Here is a 14843-nt window from a genome sequence, read left to right as displayed (position 1 = left end):
TTGATTGGTTGGTTATTTGGCTGGTTGTTTTGTTGGATGATTGGGTGGTTGCTTGGCTGGTTTCTTGGTAGTTTCTTGCTCAGTTGCTTGCTTTGCTGGCTGGCTTTCCGGGTTGGCTGCTTGGTTGGTTCATTGCCGAGTTGGTTGGTTGCTTGGTTGGTTCGTTGCTTAGTTGCTTGATGGCTTGCTGGCTATCTGCCGGTTTGGCTGCTTGTTTGGTTGGTTGGTTTGTTAGTTGGTGGGTTGGCTGGGTGGTTGGTTGGCTGGATGATTGGTTGGGTGCTAAGTTTCTTGCTTTGCGAGCTGGTTGCCTAGCAGGTTCGCTCCTTGCTTTTGCTGCTGATTAGTTGATTGGTTGGTTGGCTGGCTGGCTGGCTGGCTGGCTGGCTGCCTGCCTGCCTGCCTTAGGGGATGTATGCTTGGTTGATTGGCTGGTTGCTTGGTTTATTGTTTTGCTGGCTGGCTGGATCGCGGGTTGGCTGCTGGTGGGCCTGTTGGTAGGTTGGTTGATTCTCTGGCTGGCTGGTTGGCTGATTGATTCGTTGGCTTGCTGGTTGGTTGATTGGCTGGTCGGTTGGTTAGTTGGTTGGTTGCTTGGTTGGTTGGTTGCTTGCTTTCTTTTCTGGCTGGCTGCATGGTGGGTTAGGTTGGCCAGTTGGTTGGTTGGCTGGCTAGCTGGTTTATTTATTGGCTGGTTGGTTAACAAGCTGGCTGATTGGTTGCTTCCTTGATTGTTTATTTGTTTGTTTTCGGGCTGCCTTCCGAATTGGCTGCGTGGTTGGTAGGTTGGCAGGCTCGCTATTTTATTGCCTGGTTGGTGGGTTGGTGGCTGGTTGCTTTGTTGATTGCTTAGTTGCTTGCTTTTCTGGCTGTCTGCCTGGTGGGTTGGGTTGGTCTGTTGGTTGGTTTGCTGGATGGCTGGTTGGCTGGCTGGCTGGCTGGCTGGCTGGCTGGTTGGTTGGTTGGTTGGTTGGTTGGTTGGTTGGTTGGTTGGTTGGTTGGTTGGTTGGTTGGTTGGTTGGTTGGTTGGTTGGTTGGTTGGTTGGTTGGTTGGTTGGTTGGTTGGTTGGTTGGTTGGTTGGTTGGTTGGTTGGTTGGTTGGTTGGTTGGTTGGTTGGTTGGTTGGTTGGTTGGTTGGTTGGTTGGTTGGTTGGTTGCTTGGTTGGTTGGTTAGATAGTTGGTTGGTTTGTTGTATTGGGGTTGCTTGATTGTTTGCTTGCTTGCTTACTTGCTTGCTTACCTAGCTGGCTGCCTAGCGGGTTGCTGCTTGGTTGGCCTGTCGGTTGGCTGGCTGGCTAGCTGGCTGGTTAGCTGCTGTATTGTTTGGTTGATTCATTGGGTAGTTGCTTCGAAGACTGGCTTGTTGGTTGGTTGGCTGGCTGGTTGTTTTGCTTCCTTTGCTGGCTGGTTGCCTTGCAGGTTGGCTGCTTGGATGTTGATTGGTTGCTTGCTTTGTTGGCTGGCAAGCTGACTGGTTGGCTGGCCTGTTGGTTGGTTGGTTGGTTGGCTGACTGGCTGGATCGTTGGTCGATTCGTTGGCTTGCTGGTTGGTTCGCTGGTTACTTGTTTGGTTGGCTGCTTAGATGCTTGCTTGTCTATGGCTGCCTGGTGGGTTGGGATGGCAAGTTGGTTTGTTGGGTGGCAGGCTGGTTGGTTGATGGATTGGTTGGTTGGTTGGCTAGTATGCTGACCGGTTTACTGGCTGGCTGGTTGCTTGCTTGCTTAGTTTTTTTGTTTTGCTCGCTCCCTTGAGGGTATGCTGCAATGTTAGCTGGTTGGCTGCTAGCTGGTTGTTTCCTTGGTTGCTAGCTTACTTGCCTAGTTGCTTGCTTTGCTGGCTGCCTGCCTTGCAGATCCGCTCCTTGATTGATTGGTTGGTTGCTAGGTTGCATTGTTGGTCGCTAGGTTGCTTGCCTAGTTGCTTGCCTTGCTGGCTGCCTACCTTGCGGGTTCGCTGCTTCGTTGATTGGTTGGTTGCTAATTTGCTTGCTTTGCTGGCTGGCAGCCTGGCGGCTTGATTGCTTGTTTGGCCGGTTGGTTCGTTGGTTGGCTGGCTGGCTGGCTGGTTGGTTGATTCATTCGTTGGCTTGCTGTTTGGTTGGCTGCTTAGTTGCTTGCTTTTCTGGCTGGCTGTCTGGTGGGTTGGGTTGGCCAGTTGGTTGGCTGACTGGTTGGCTGTCTGGTTGGCTTGCTGGTTGGTTGGTTGGTTTGTTGGTTAGTTGGTTAGTTTACTAGTTGGCTGGCTGGTTGGTTGCTGACTTAGTTGCTTGCTTTACTGGCTGCCTTGCGAGTTGACTGCATGATTGGCCGTTTGGTTGATTGGTTGGTTGGATGGCTGGTTGGTTGTTTGGTTGTTTGGTTGATAGGCAGGCTGATTGGTTGCTAACTTTGCTGGCTGGCTACCCGGTTTGTTGGGTGCTTGTTGGCTGGCAGGTTGGTAGGCTGGCTATTTGATTGGCTGGTGGGTTGGTTGACTGGCTGGTTGCTTGGTTGGTTACTTGCTTGCCTGGCTGGCTGCTAGATGTGTTGAGTTGGCCTATTGGTTGATTGGCTGGCTGGCTGGCTGGTTTGCTGGCTGGTTGGTTGGTTGAGTTGATGGTTGGTTTGTTGTATTGTGGTTGCTTAATAGGTTGGTTGGTTGCTTGCTTAGTTGTTTGCTTTGCTAGTTGACTGCCTGGCAGGTTGGCTGCCTGGTTGGTTGGTTGGTTGGTTGGTTGGTTGGTTGGTTGGTTGGTTGGTTGGTTGGTTGGTTGGTTGGTTGGTTGGTTGGTTGGTTGGTTGGTTGGTTGGTTGGTTTGTTGGTTGGTTGGTTGGTTTGTTGGTTGGTTGGTTGGTTGGTTGGTTGGTTGGTTGGTTGGTTGGTTGGCTGACTGACTGGCTGGTTCTTTGGTTGATAGCATAATTGGTTGCTTGATTGATTGGTTGGTTGGTTGGCTAGTTGGTTGACTGGTTGGCTGGTTGGTTAACTGGCTTTCTGGTTGGTTTGTTGCTTGCTTAGTTGCTTGTTGTGCTGGCTGCCTTGCGGGTAAGCTGCGTGGTTAGCCAGTTGGATGGTTGGTTGGCTGGTTGCTTGGTTGGTTGGTTGCTTGCTTTGCTGGCTTCCTGACTGACAGGTTGGCCGCTTGGTTGGCCAGCTGGTTGGTTGGTTGGCTTGCTGGCTGGCTGATTGGCTGCTTGCTTAGTTGCTTGCTTTGTTGGATGGCTGCCTGGCGGGATGACTGCTTGGTTGGTTGGCTGACTTGCTGGCTGGCTGGTTGGTTGCTTGCTTGATTGCTAGTGTAGTTGCTGTTTGCCTGCCTAGCATGTTGGCTGCTTGGATGGCTAGCTATTTGGTTGGTTGACTTGGTGGCTGGCTGATCGGTTGCTTGCTTGGCTGGCTAGCTACCTGGCGGGAAGGCTGCTTGGTTGGCTGGCAGGCTGATAGGCTGGCTATTTGGGTGGTTGGTTGGTTGGTTCGTCGGTTGGTTGGTTGGTTGGTTGGTCAATTGGTTCGCTGGCTGGTTGATTGGTTGGTTGGTTGGTTGGTTGGTTGGTTGGTTTGTAGGCGTTAAGTCTACAAACCAATCAACCACGTCTGCCATGACGAAGACCCATCCAAAAGTGCGGCGTAGGCCGAAGTCGAGGGTGAGAGATCGCAGGCCATACGTGGGTATAGACGAGGTGTTGGCAGCACGGAGCGACAGTCCTGATGGCTTGGAACGATCTGCCTTAGTCGGTGGAACCACGCTGATTTCCGCGCCCGTGTCGATAAGAAACCATGAACAGGCGGCTCGAATGACTGGGGGAACCACACGCCGCCGTTAGGGATCCTGGCGGGCGTTTCCCGGCCACGAACAGGGCGGTGTTCACTTCGTGGCCCGGTGGCAAAAACGCCTGTGGTACCAGCAGAGAGATGTATGGCTGGGACTCCAAGCTTTACGTGAGCGCGATGATGAAGACGAGACGGACGGGTCTCCAGAGGTTGGCTCCGGAGTGCGGCGACTGAGGCGGCAAGCTCCTCGAGACGGGCCTCAAGGCGCGAAATCGCTGGGTCTCTTGGCGGCAAAACAGCAGTGACGGACGGGAAGGTGGCCTCATGAACGTTATCTGCGAGCTCAGCCAGGCGGTCGAGGGTGACGTCACCGGCCGCCGCAAGGACGAGGCGGATGGGCTGGGGAAGGCGTTGGAGGAAAAGCTCCCGAAGCAACGCTGAGTGGTTGGGGATGTCGCGCTCCCCGAGAAGCTGTTGCATGCGGCGCAGAAGCTGGGAGGGGCGCCGGTCGATAAGGTCTTCCCCGGTAAGGAGCTGCTGGAGGTGGGTGCGGTCCGACGGCATAAATCTCCTCAGCACCTTGGGTTTCAGGTGCTGATATGGTGTGGCACCCATGGGGCCGGAGAGAACGTCGGAGAGCTCACCGGCAACGTCAGGAGGCAGGCTTGAGGCAACATGTTAGTAGCGCGTCGTCTCCGATGTGATGCGGGCTAGGCAAAATTGCGCCTCAATCTGGTGGAACCAAACTTGCGGGTTCTGGGGCCAGAAAGGTGGAAGGCAAACCTGCAGCGACGAGACGTCCTGCGGACGGGAATCCTGCTGCGTGGATGTTGCGGGATCGGTCATTGCTCGTCCTTGGTCACCAATGTAGGCTTAACGCCTCAGGAGCGAAGGAAACGAGACCACTGATACGAGCCGACACCAGAACAGAACTGCCAGCCGTGGCTGCACGAGCCACGACCAGGTGCCGTCTTTATTCTCTTCGCAGGGTGGCGCGCGCTAGCCGGGTTGTCGGCGCCGCCCAAGAGAGGGTGCTACAGGTAGGTTGGTTGGTTGGTTGGTTGGTTGGTTGGTTGGTTGGTTGGTTGGTTGGTTGGTTGGTTGGTTGGTTGGTTGGTTGGTTGGTTGGTTGGTTGGTTGGTTGGTTGGTTGGTTGGTTGGTTGGTTGGTTGGTTGGTTGGTTGGTGTGTCGGTTGGTTGCTTGCTTGCTTCTTTGGCTGGCTCCCGTGGTATGTCTGGTTGGCCTTTTGGTTGGTTGGTTGGTTGGTTGGTTGGTTGGTTGGTTGGTTGGTTGGTTGGTTGGTTGGTTGGTTGGTTGGTTGGTTGGTTGGTTGGTTGGTTGGTTGGTTGGTTGGTTGGTTGGTTGGTTGGTTGGTTGGACAGTTGGTTGGTTTGTTGTATTGGGGTTGGCTGGTTGGTTGACTGATTGATCAATTGGTTGGATGGCTGCTTGGCTGGCTGGCTGCTTGGTTGGTTGGTTGGTTGCTTGCTTTGCTGGCAGCCTGTCGGAATGGCTGCATGGTTGGCCAGTATATTGGCTGGTTCGTTGGTCGGGAGCCTGGTTGCCTTGTTGGCTGGTTGGTTGGGTGGCAGGTTGTTTGGTTGATTAGCAGGCTAGTTGCTTGGTTGGCTGGTTGGTTGTTTGCTTGCCTAGTTGCTTGCTTTGGGGGCTGGCTCCCTGGCAGTTTGGCTCCTTGGTTGGTAGCTTGGTTGCTTGTTTTGTTGCTAGGTTTGCTGGCTGGCTGCCTGGTGTGTTGGCTGCTTGGTTGACCGGTTCGCTGACTGGTTGGCTGGCTTGTTGGCTACGGTGGGCTGGCTTGTTGGTTAGCTGTCTAGATGTTTGGTCGGTCGGTCGGTCTGTCTGTCTGTCTGTCTGTCTGTCTGTCTGTCTGTCTGTCTGTCTGTCTGTCTGTCTGTCTGTCTGTCTGTCTGTCTGTCTGTCTGTCTGTCTGTCTGTCTGTCTGTCTGTCTGTCTGTCTGTCTGTCTGTCTGTCTGTCTGTCTGTCTGTCTGTCTGTCTGTCTGTCTGTCTGTCTGTCTGTCTGTCTGTCTGTCTGTCTGTCTGTCTGTCTGTCTGTCTGTCTGTCTGTCTGTCTGTCTGTCTGTCTGTCTGTCTGTCTGTCTGTCTGTCTGTCTGTCTGTCTGTCTGTCTGTCTGTCTGTCTGTCTGTTATTCGGTCTATCAGTTGATTTGTTGGTTGGTTGGTACATAGGTTGGTTGGTTGCATTATTCAGTTACGTTTTGTGTAAAAGAAAATGATTTCGTTGTCGTTTTTTTTTATCAAAATCATAAGTACCAAATTTTCCTTATGTTCTCCTTAATTATAGTGATTGCTAGTTTCCTTCATATTTCCTAGTGAGTTCCTATTTTTTCTTCCCTTGCGTGATATATCCGTTCCCACATGCCAAGTAGGGCGCCGATGTAGTGTCTCAGTGGGATCAGGATGTCGCACTGAAAAACTTAGACGTGTGTACTCAACGTTTTTGTCACAGACTAGCCTTTTTCAAACCGAAACGTTAAATTAATTCATTAGTTTTCTCAACGTGACCGCCTGAACTGTTATAATCAGTTGCCTTGAATAATCTTGGTATTGCATATGTAATACACATCTGTGCGCGTGTATGTGTGTCCGTGTGTATGTGTGCAAATGCTTCCTAGTGGTGGAAATGCGCAGACATTACATTTTAATGTTAAAAGAGGCAAACCTTTCCCTTAAAATAATGAGAATATTTTTCCACACAAAATTTCGTCCTTTAAATATATAGAACCAATATTCATATTCTGTGCTCTCTTTTGTGCAGGACAACCACACGTGACATCATAACTACCAAGCAAGGCAGGTGAGTTTACTTCTCTGACAGTTTCCTTTTATTCAGAATTAGGGTAGAGTATACTCTGTAGAGAAATGAGGTTGCCTTCGCATTGTATTTTATGTTGGTTTCATTACCCAGAAAACGCACTGCTTGAATGCAGGAGGTACCAGGGATTTGAGGTGTGGACCATCTAATGTACGAATCATATAAGAAATAAAGATAGACATGGCGAGAAAGAACAATACATGGGGCTAACCCGCTGATTTTTTCTTATTTTGATGGTTGCACAACGGGTACTTTAATTAAAATGTATTCCCCACAGGATGCTCTCCCCTCCCCTTATTATGATGTGTGATCGAGTGCTTTTCAACTTAGGGTTTTTTTTTTTCGTTCTCGGGAGGTGAGATCCTCGTCAAGCCCATAACCCGGGTTTTTCTCCCTACCTCGCCGATCACTATAATGGAAAATAAATTTATTATTGTTACTATCTTTGCACTCCTCTATAGCCTTATCAAGATATCCACGGCGTCATGCCGTGGGCTGTGCGTCGGTGTTTAGTACCATCGCAATCGCTAATTCAAGGCCGCGAAAAGTGGCGACGTTTGTTCAATCTGGAATGCAACAACGCTTTTCACGAAAACCTGTGAGGCTGTTTAATTCCCAATGCATTGATAAGAGCGTTGTGCGAAAATCTGAATAATTATGACAGAGTCTGGGTGCCAAGACAGGTTCTACGATCCCTATGGAGCATGACAGCCGTCGTTGGAAAGCTTGGAGTCGAGCATGGGCAACCATTTTCTGCGGAAAGGCATACGACAGTGCTAACTGTTCACTCAAGAGATGAAGTAGCAGATTGAGCTGCAAGATGGATGTTCTTATCATCGCTGTCAAAAGTATAGGCGATTTTCACTACCTATAGGAGACGCCTCAAGAAATCCAATATGGCGGCGTCGCATAGCAGTCTTTCTAAGGACTGCCCCGGTACAATTTGCGTCTGTTCTAAATTTGGCGAGAAACTTGCGCTTTTTTGTCGATGGCGGCTATCTCGTGTGATACAGCCGTTCGTTTCTGTAGAGAGGAAAGAAGTAAAAGATAGACAAGAAATCGCTGAATAGCGTATGAAAACGGCCGGAGTAAAAGCGAAGCGGTGGGCTGTCGACGTGCGCTTCTGAGAGAATTTAAAACACGAGGGCAACAAAGTTGAAGTTTCTAGCACAGCATTCTCTAATTTTATGCATTAGCAAAGGCAGGTAACGAAGAACCAGTGACTTCCATACTGCTTGTGCGGAAACGAAGCTTGAAAAGTTTGCCAATTACTCTCATGAGTTTTAACCGATAAAAATTACGTGTCACTTTCAAAAATTTCCTTTAACATGTGCTACCTTTAATACAAATATAGATTTCCAAACGTGTGTACAAGTGAGAAGTCAGAAATATGAGGTGGTCCTTATTACCGCGCACTATTTTCTCGATGCAATTAGCAGTGCTTTCTTTTCTCATTATGCAAGCAGTGATTGGAAGGCATGTGATGAATTTAAGGTAACTGTGGCATAATTCTTTTCATTCGATTCTATCTAATGTTTATTACCTGCCTGTCTCATTCCAGTCACAGAGATGCCATGGGTCAATAACAAACTGCAAAAAGAATCATGCAATGGAAATCAAACGAAATGATCATATGTGCCCAATCCCACTTGAAGTGAGTAGCAAAACACTATATCACCATACACGCACGCCGTAATAAGGCTTGTCCTTACAGAGACTGTGACACACAACTCTCTTCGCTGTTGCAACGTGTGCGATCGTCACGTGTTCTCTGCGATATTTGATAGCAAACGGCACCTCTTATTTACATAGGCCCCTCTAGTCGAGGCAAATAATCTTGTTGAGAAATATAGGCACAGTGTCTGACAAGGACTGCGCTGTCACGATTCTGCAAGTGTTCCACTACAACGGGAAAGCTTCTTGTTCCCATGCCATGCTGTCGCTGTATTACGAGCACTTGAAAATCGCGAAATTACACTTAAACTCTCTTCGATTACATTAACGTTCAAATGTATATTAGCGCTGCTAAAATAAACTTTCGTAAGAAAACTGCCAGAAAACTCCTGTCGGAAGGGTGCTTTCAAAGGCTCTTGAGTCGAAAGCCTTCGAGATACCCAATTGCTACCGAACTCGAACTAGTTGCGCCGCTGCTACACGGCAAACGAAATCGCCGTCGAGAGATTTTATCATCTGACACCAAAGTGCTGTGGCGTCACTGTCGCTATCAAAAATTATGCTTATATGCTAGCAATCAAGCAAAAAGTTTAACCTGAAATGGTTAAAAAAATTGTGTTCATTTTAATAGTTGAGATGAACTGCATAATTTTGGACAAGGTATAGCAGCGCCCATGCACTGTTCAGGGAGCTCGTGTTGATTTGTTTTTGTATCGCTGGCAGCATTGGTATTACGCTTGCTGTCGTGCTTTTTCGCCCGGGCTGTTTTTTTTTTCTGAACAATAAACTGTCTATTTGGAAGTTCGATATTTTCCAAACATGATGCTGCTCTGGTTTTCTTCCTCAAAGCTTTAAAGCGAGCGCTCCGTGTCTGACAGTGCGCGCCGTCGCCGCTCGAAGAGAGAGAAAGTGGTAGAGGAAAGGCAGGGAGGTTAACCAGTAAAATGTTCCGGTTGGCTACCCTGCACTGGAGGAGAGGGATGAGGGGGGCGTAAAAGAATAAGAAGAAGTAGAAAAATGCGGTCCGTAGCAATCACGACAGGCAATGACACAGGCACTGTAAGTCAAAGGCCGCCGAAGCTGTAGCCTGCACACCTTGTGGGCTGCCGAGTGCTGCGACCTGAGCGGAACAGATCAAGGGCCGTCCATCACAAGGCAGCGCAGACGTTTCAGTGTCAAGAAAGGCTGCTTGCCGATGAGGCCGGTAATGTTGATGACTACGTAAGCATCGGACTACTTCTCGGAAGGATGAGGCTGGAGGATGCGTTGTGCCAGCTATTGGACAGCTGCAAGCACTGGATTCAACAAATCCAGCATCTGCAGTGCATTCTGTGCAGCTGGTATGTGCATGCTGGAAACGAGCACACGCATGGCATTCACGATTGGTTTTATCATTGCAATCACTTGCTCGTCTGTGACCTGGTCCGGTTTCTGACCTACTACCCGACCAGCAGTAGGCTCAACACACGGGGAGTGCGGTGCTGGGGTGGGTGCTGGGTGCTTCGGGAACGATGGCTAAGTCATTTGGCGGTCCCAGTCTTGGACCGGAGTTGTGACTTGTGCTTGATTAGCAATGGGCTCGGGACTCTGATTACGCAATACCTTCTTGGCCACTGCGGGTGTGTGTAGCTCCGGCAGGGATGGCCAAGGCCCGTCTGCGACACCGTCTGTGCCTCGCCAGTCATATTGCTCCCAATCCTTAAAATGGTACGCGGATGGGGAAGACAAGTTGCGGAAATTCTTGGACGATCCTTTCCAATGTTCGCGACACTTTTAGAAGGTCTCTGAAGAGGGCGACGACATCGTCGCACCTTAGCGGCTGCTTCTCTGTGTGTGAAATTGTTTCTTGTCATTTGTTTGAGCATCGCCCTTTCCCTTTTCAGGCTTGGACAATCTTTTGAGGCAGCGTCATGAGGGCCGCGGCAATTGGCACACGTAAGGACTGTTGCCCGGCAAGAATCGCCGCTGTGTGGCTGAGTACAACGTCGGCACACGATGGGGAAATTGCACACACTACTCACGTGTCCTATCTTCATGCATTTCCGGCACTGGAGAGGCTTCGAGACTAAAGACCTAACTGCATGCCGAAAGTGTCCAACCTTCACGTACGTTTGATTGCAGTCCCCTTGGAAGGTCAACTTAGTGCACTTTGTCCTCCCAAGGCGCTGAGCTTGCAGTATGGCTACACCGTCGGTAGCTGGATGAATCAAAGTGGGCAGATCAGAGTCGCGGATGGCTACGTCGACGTCGTAAATGACGCCTGCCGTAGTGCCACTCCCTAGAAGGACATGGGAACGAACGCTGATGCCGCCGAGCGTTCTATTGTTGCTCAAACTCTCAAGCGCGTTCTGGTCCATGACAGCAATGGCGACGACATTCCTAAAACGATTCACCCTCAAATCTTTAATTGCTCCCGGGACGCGAGCCTCCAGCAACGCAGACGTGGCTTACCTATTGATGTGGTTGATATTGTCGGTGGGCGTCTCTGGCACAAATAGGACAGTATGCGCCGATGATCCTCGCTCCGAAGTGATCGTGGACGTACTCGACGACGACGAGTCCTCACCTTTGCGCAGTCTCCGTTTGGCCTTCTTGCTTACGACTCTGATGAAGCCGTCGTCAGCACAAGTGTTATCACTGGTGGACGAGTACAGCACGGTGGCCTGGCAGCTTGCGTCATTCGGGAGGCCAAGACGTTTCCTCCGGGCGGCAGCGGCTGACCGACCGGACTGAAGCTCAACAGCGTCCACTTCCATCACCGTCACCAAAAAAGCAACAGTGCTTTCATTATAATGTCGTAAAACAGGAAAAAACTGAAGGCGATGGGACGGCGTTCTGGTCTCGAAGGCCGCTCGAAGGTCCTCGAAATCTCGGTCGCCTTCCAAGCCGCTCCGCTGACTAGATGTACTATTGACTCGATGGCCATCGGAGCCGCTTGTGTAGCGGCGCCCAAGCACCCTCTGAGTCGTCAGACTATCGGTTCGAGAGCCTTCGAGAAGATTGTATGACAAGGGTGCACCCTTAAGAAAAAGGTCGGAGAATTCACTAAGTAATAAGGGAGTAATTACTCATTGGCACCCACCCAAGCGCAGTCATACGGCTACAAATGAAGGCTAAACAGCTTTCTCAGAAACTTCGCAGTTGAAGAAAAATTCGTCCTTGCCCGGGGTTTGAACCCGGGACCACCGTTTCACCGGAGCAGTCGCTGTGGTCCCGGGTTCGAACCACGGACCAGGGTGAATTTCTATTTAACTGCGAAGTTTCTCAGAAAGCTGTTTAGGTTTCTTTTGTTGTATTGCTGCGCTTGGGTGGATGCCAATGAGTAATTACTTCCTTATTACAAATTTACTCCACCTTGGGGGCTTCTCCTCAACATTTGACCAACACTGTTTCCACTTCGAGTTATTAATTCTCTCTCGCCTTACCATAATCTTGCGTCCCGGTTAGCTCATTTGGTAGAGCGACTGCTCCACTGAAGCTCTGATCCCGGGTTCGAACCCCGGACCAGGATGAATTTTTCTTTAACAGCGCAGTTTCTGGGAAAGCTGGTTAGCTTTCCTTTGTAGCCGTATGGCTGCGCTTGGCTGGATGCCAGTGAGTAAGTACTCCCTTATTAAAAATTTACTCCACCTTAGGGGTTTCCCCTAAACATTTGACCAATTCATTCAGTAACTAGTAAATAGCTACTGGTAACACAGTTCACTACCTTCTTAGTAACTGTGGGCAGTAAAAGTAGAACTAGTGGAACTTACTACCTCAAGAATCTAGTGAACAGCTCGGCATCCAGGAAAAAAAAAACTAGTAGTAGTTACATAGAAAAAAGATAGAATCTATTTTCGCATATCATACTACACGTTTTTCGAACGGTGTGCTGGCGCGGATTGTTAAATTTGAACATACTGGAAAAATATAAAAGCACTGTGTTCGAATTTACTAATTCCTGACACCAGACAGAGCTACCATATAATTCTGGCCGTAAATCATACACTCAGGTTTAGACACATTGCGCATTGCATGAACAAATTAAGCGAAATGATGGCATCAAACACGGGGTACACACAGGGGTTCAGAATGCAAGGAAAGCACAAATAAGGAAGGGTCGCACAAGCGTGACATGCGCACTCCGGTGCTGCTGACAGGAAGAATGAAAGGGAAAGTGCACAGGCCTGCCCACTGGCTCAAGCTGAGCCACAATCGCTACCACATTCTGAAAGTAGATATGATAGAAAGATAGGATAGAAAAGACGCACACTCCGCATGAGCGTCAATCTCCATAAATCTGACTCTCAGTTACGAGCTAGTGTCTCTACGCCATTGAGCTGAGATAGCAGCCTTAATCATGAAGTTTCCATTGCAGACATTGGTCAATCTACCTAACCACACGACGCTGTAGAGGTGCTTAATTGCAAAAATGATTTTACTCACTCAGCAGTATGTAGAAGTTCTGTAGTATGACTTTATTTTAGGGTAAATGAGCGGTTACCAACAAGGTACTAATTAAGGAACGTAGGTGGTAAAATGGTAGGAAGGGCTTACTTTTACTAACTGCCTTGAAGAGGGTACTATAAGCAGTTAGTAAAAAACGTAATAAAACGCAGTCATAGTGAATCCTGCATTCACTGCCTTTTTACCTTTTTTTTTTAAGAGCGTAGACCAGTTCACGGTGCCGCCGCAGCATGGCGTTCATTTCATGAAAATCGCGATTAGCTGTCGCTACTTGCTATTCTCAGCGGAGGCTTTCAGTTATCCTGAAATGAGCGTGAGTTCAGGCAGTGTTTTCGGAAATCGCTGTGATTGACATTATGATGTCAGCCTCCAGTGCTTTGTTCATAACAACTGCCGTTTTTATTAAACAATGCCCGATGTAGTGACTGCATTTTGAGTAACAAATTATTTATATCTGATGCTGTCATTTTTGTTAAGTTCGCATGGGCTTTAGTATGGGGCTTAGTTCGCATGCGGACCATTCGGTTAGTCGGTCACGTCGAGGAGGAAGGTACTGCGTTTGAAGCGTGTCATTGCTGATGCTCTCCTCTCCAGAAATGGCACAGGCCCACGATGGAAAATTATTCAGGATTTTGTCCAGTGTTAAAAAATGAAGAAATTGTTCCTAACAGGTAAGACATACATTTGAGGAAAGAAAGCTGAATTATCTGTGCAGGTTTATAGAGGGTGAAAAGTGTACGAAAGGTTCGCCGTTCTCCCCCTCAATTTCGTCTTTTTTTTCTTTCATAGGGCTACCTAAATAAACATTTTTAGAGCTCATTTATAGTGCCCAACCCAACATAAATATCCAGAGACGTAGTTCAAATTTCTTGGTTATGAACTTTGGTGGCCGACTCTGAAACAGCTTTGCGCTTTCTGGCGCTTAACTCCAAAACAAAAGTATTGTTTCAATCATTTTCTCTTACTTCGCTTTTAATTGAAATCCTGGATGCCGAGCAATCCGGCCTGCTACTTTAGCCACATCCAAGGATCATTTATCTTTTGCACTTTTTAAGGCAGGTGCGTTTAACTGCGTCAATACTAGCTGTATAAGGCAAGACGAGTCGTTTTACGAGGTTGAACACCCGATTTAATTATGATTGCGATGTGCATGGTATGTGGCACATTGATCGTGATCGCGCCTCCCACATTCGCTCGCAACCACGGTAGAGAAGGTAGGTCGCTAGAGGCAGTTCTCGGGAGCACTTTGAAGACATCGTCGCGAGCTCGAGCACACGCGATGACAACGATTAGCCCCTGGGATGCACGCCCGTGAAACGTCAACGGCAGTAGGATGCTGCCAGAATGCGACATCGGTGCCAGAATCAGGAAGTGCACGCCTGCGAAGCCGCAACCACAGTCCAGGCACAAACGGCAGGCAAACCACGATGGCCGCGTTCGGGCGGCTGAGCCTCAGGTCCACGCGTACCTTTTCAGACTGTGTGTTGGGTCATGCTAGCTGTTACAGAAGCGGTACATGATGCTCGTAAACAAAAAAAAAGATGCATAGAGCAGGCGCTTATCGAGAGGGTAACGCAACATAGACGAAAAAATGCACTTCCTTTAGTTATTTTCGTCATACTTTGGCCAATTGCTTACTGAACGCCCCTAGTGTATCATGTGTTGAGGTAATAGACATGAGTTCTGGCTTCAAAAAGAAAAAATACGAAGTATATTCAGATGATGATGATGATGATGAAAACATTATATTCATTAAAGAGTTCTACACATCCTGAACTGGGAAGGGCTCTTAATACAGGGCTCCTACTGCTTTAACTATTTGCTGCCCCCGGTGAGTCAGCCGTCTTTAGTCCTCTGAGCTTGAACTGGACAGCGCGGCCTACCACCGCTCAGGCTTTGGGTTTGAGATTATCGAAGCTACCTGCATGCTTTGGCAAGCCTACGTATAGTCTGAGACAGTGTGGGGCGTTCCTGATATGCATAGCGAGCATGTGTATGGGTATGATTCGGGGCGTATGCGGTGCAAGAGGCTGAGGTGCGGGTATGTGTTCATCTGCAGCCCCTTCCGAGCTACGGTTTCTTCGCTCGTGAGCTTCAGCCACACATTGGTTAGT

General features: G+C 49.0%; 1 long non-coding RNA gene across 1 annotated transcript in view; it reads left to right on the top strand.

Annotated features, from left to right (window-relative positions):
* LOC144123124 (uncharacterized) overlaps nt 1-14843 on the top strand; it is a 361098-nt gene that overhangs the window by 321893 nt on the left and 24362 nt on the right. The window contains exon 2 of the long non-coding RNA XR_013313011.1: nt 6553-6591. This is a non-coding gene — a long non-coding RNA (uncharacterized LOC144123124). The remainder of the gene's footprint in view (nt 1-6552; nt 6592-14843) is intronic.

This window comes from Amblyomma americanum, chromosome 3 (genome assembly GCF_052857255.1).
Source record: "Amblyomma americanum isolate KBUSLIRL-KWMA chromosome 3, ASM5285725v1, whole genome shotgun sequence".
Classification (NCBI taxonomy): Eukaryota; Metazoa; Arthropoda; class Arachnida; order Ixodida; family Ixodidae; genus Amblyomma; species Amblyomma americanum.
This window is presented reverse-complemented; position numbering and strand designations above follow the sequence as displayed.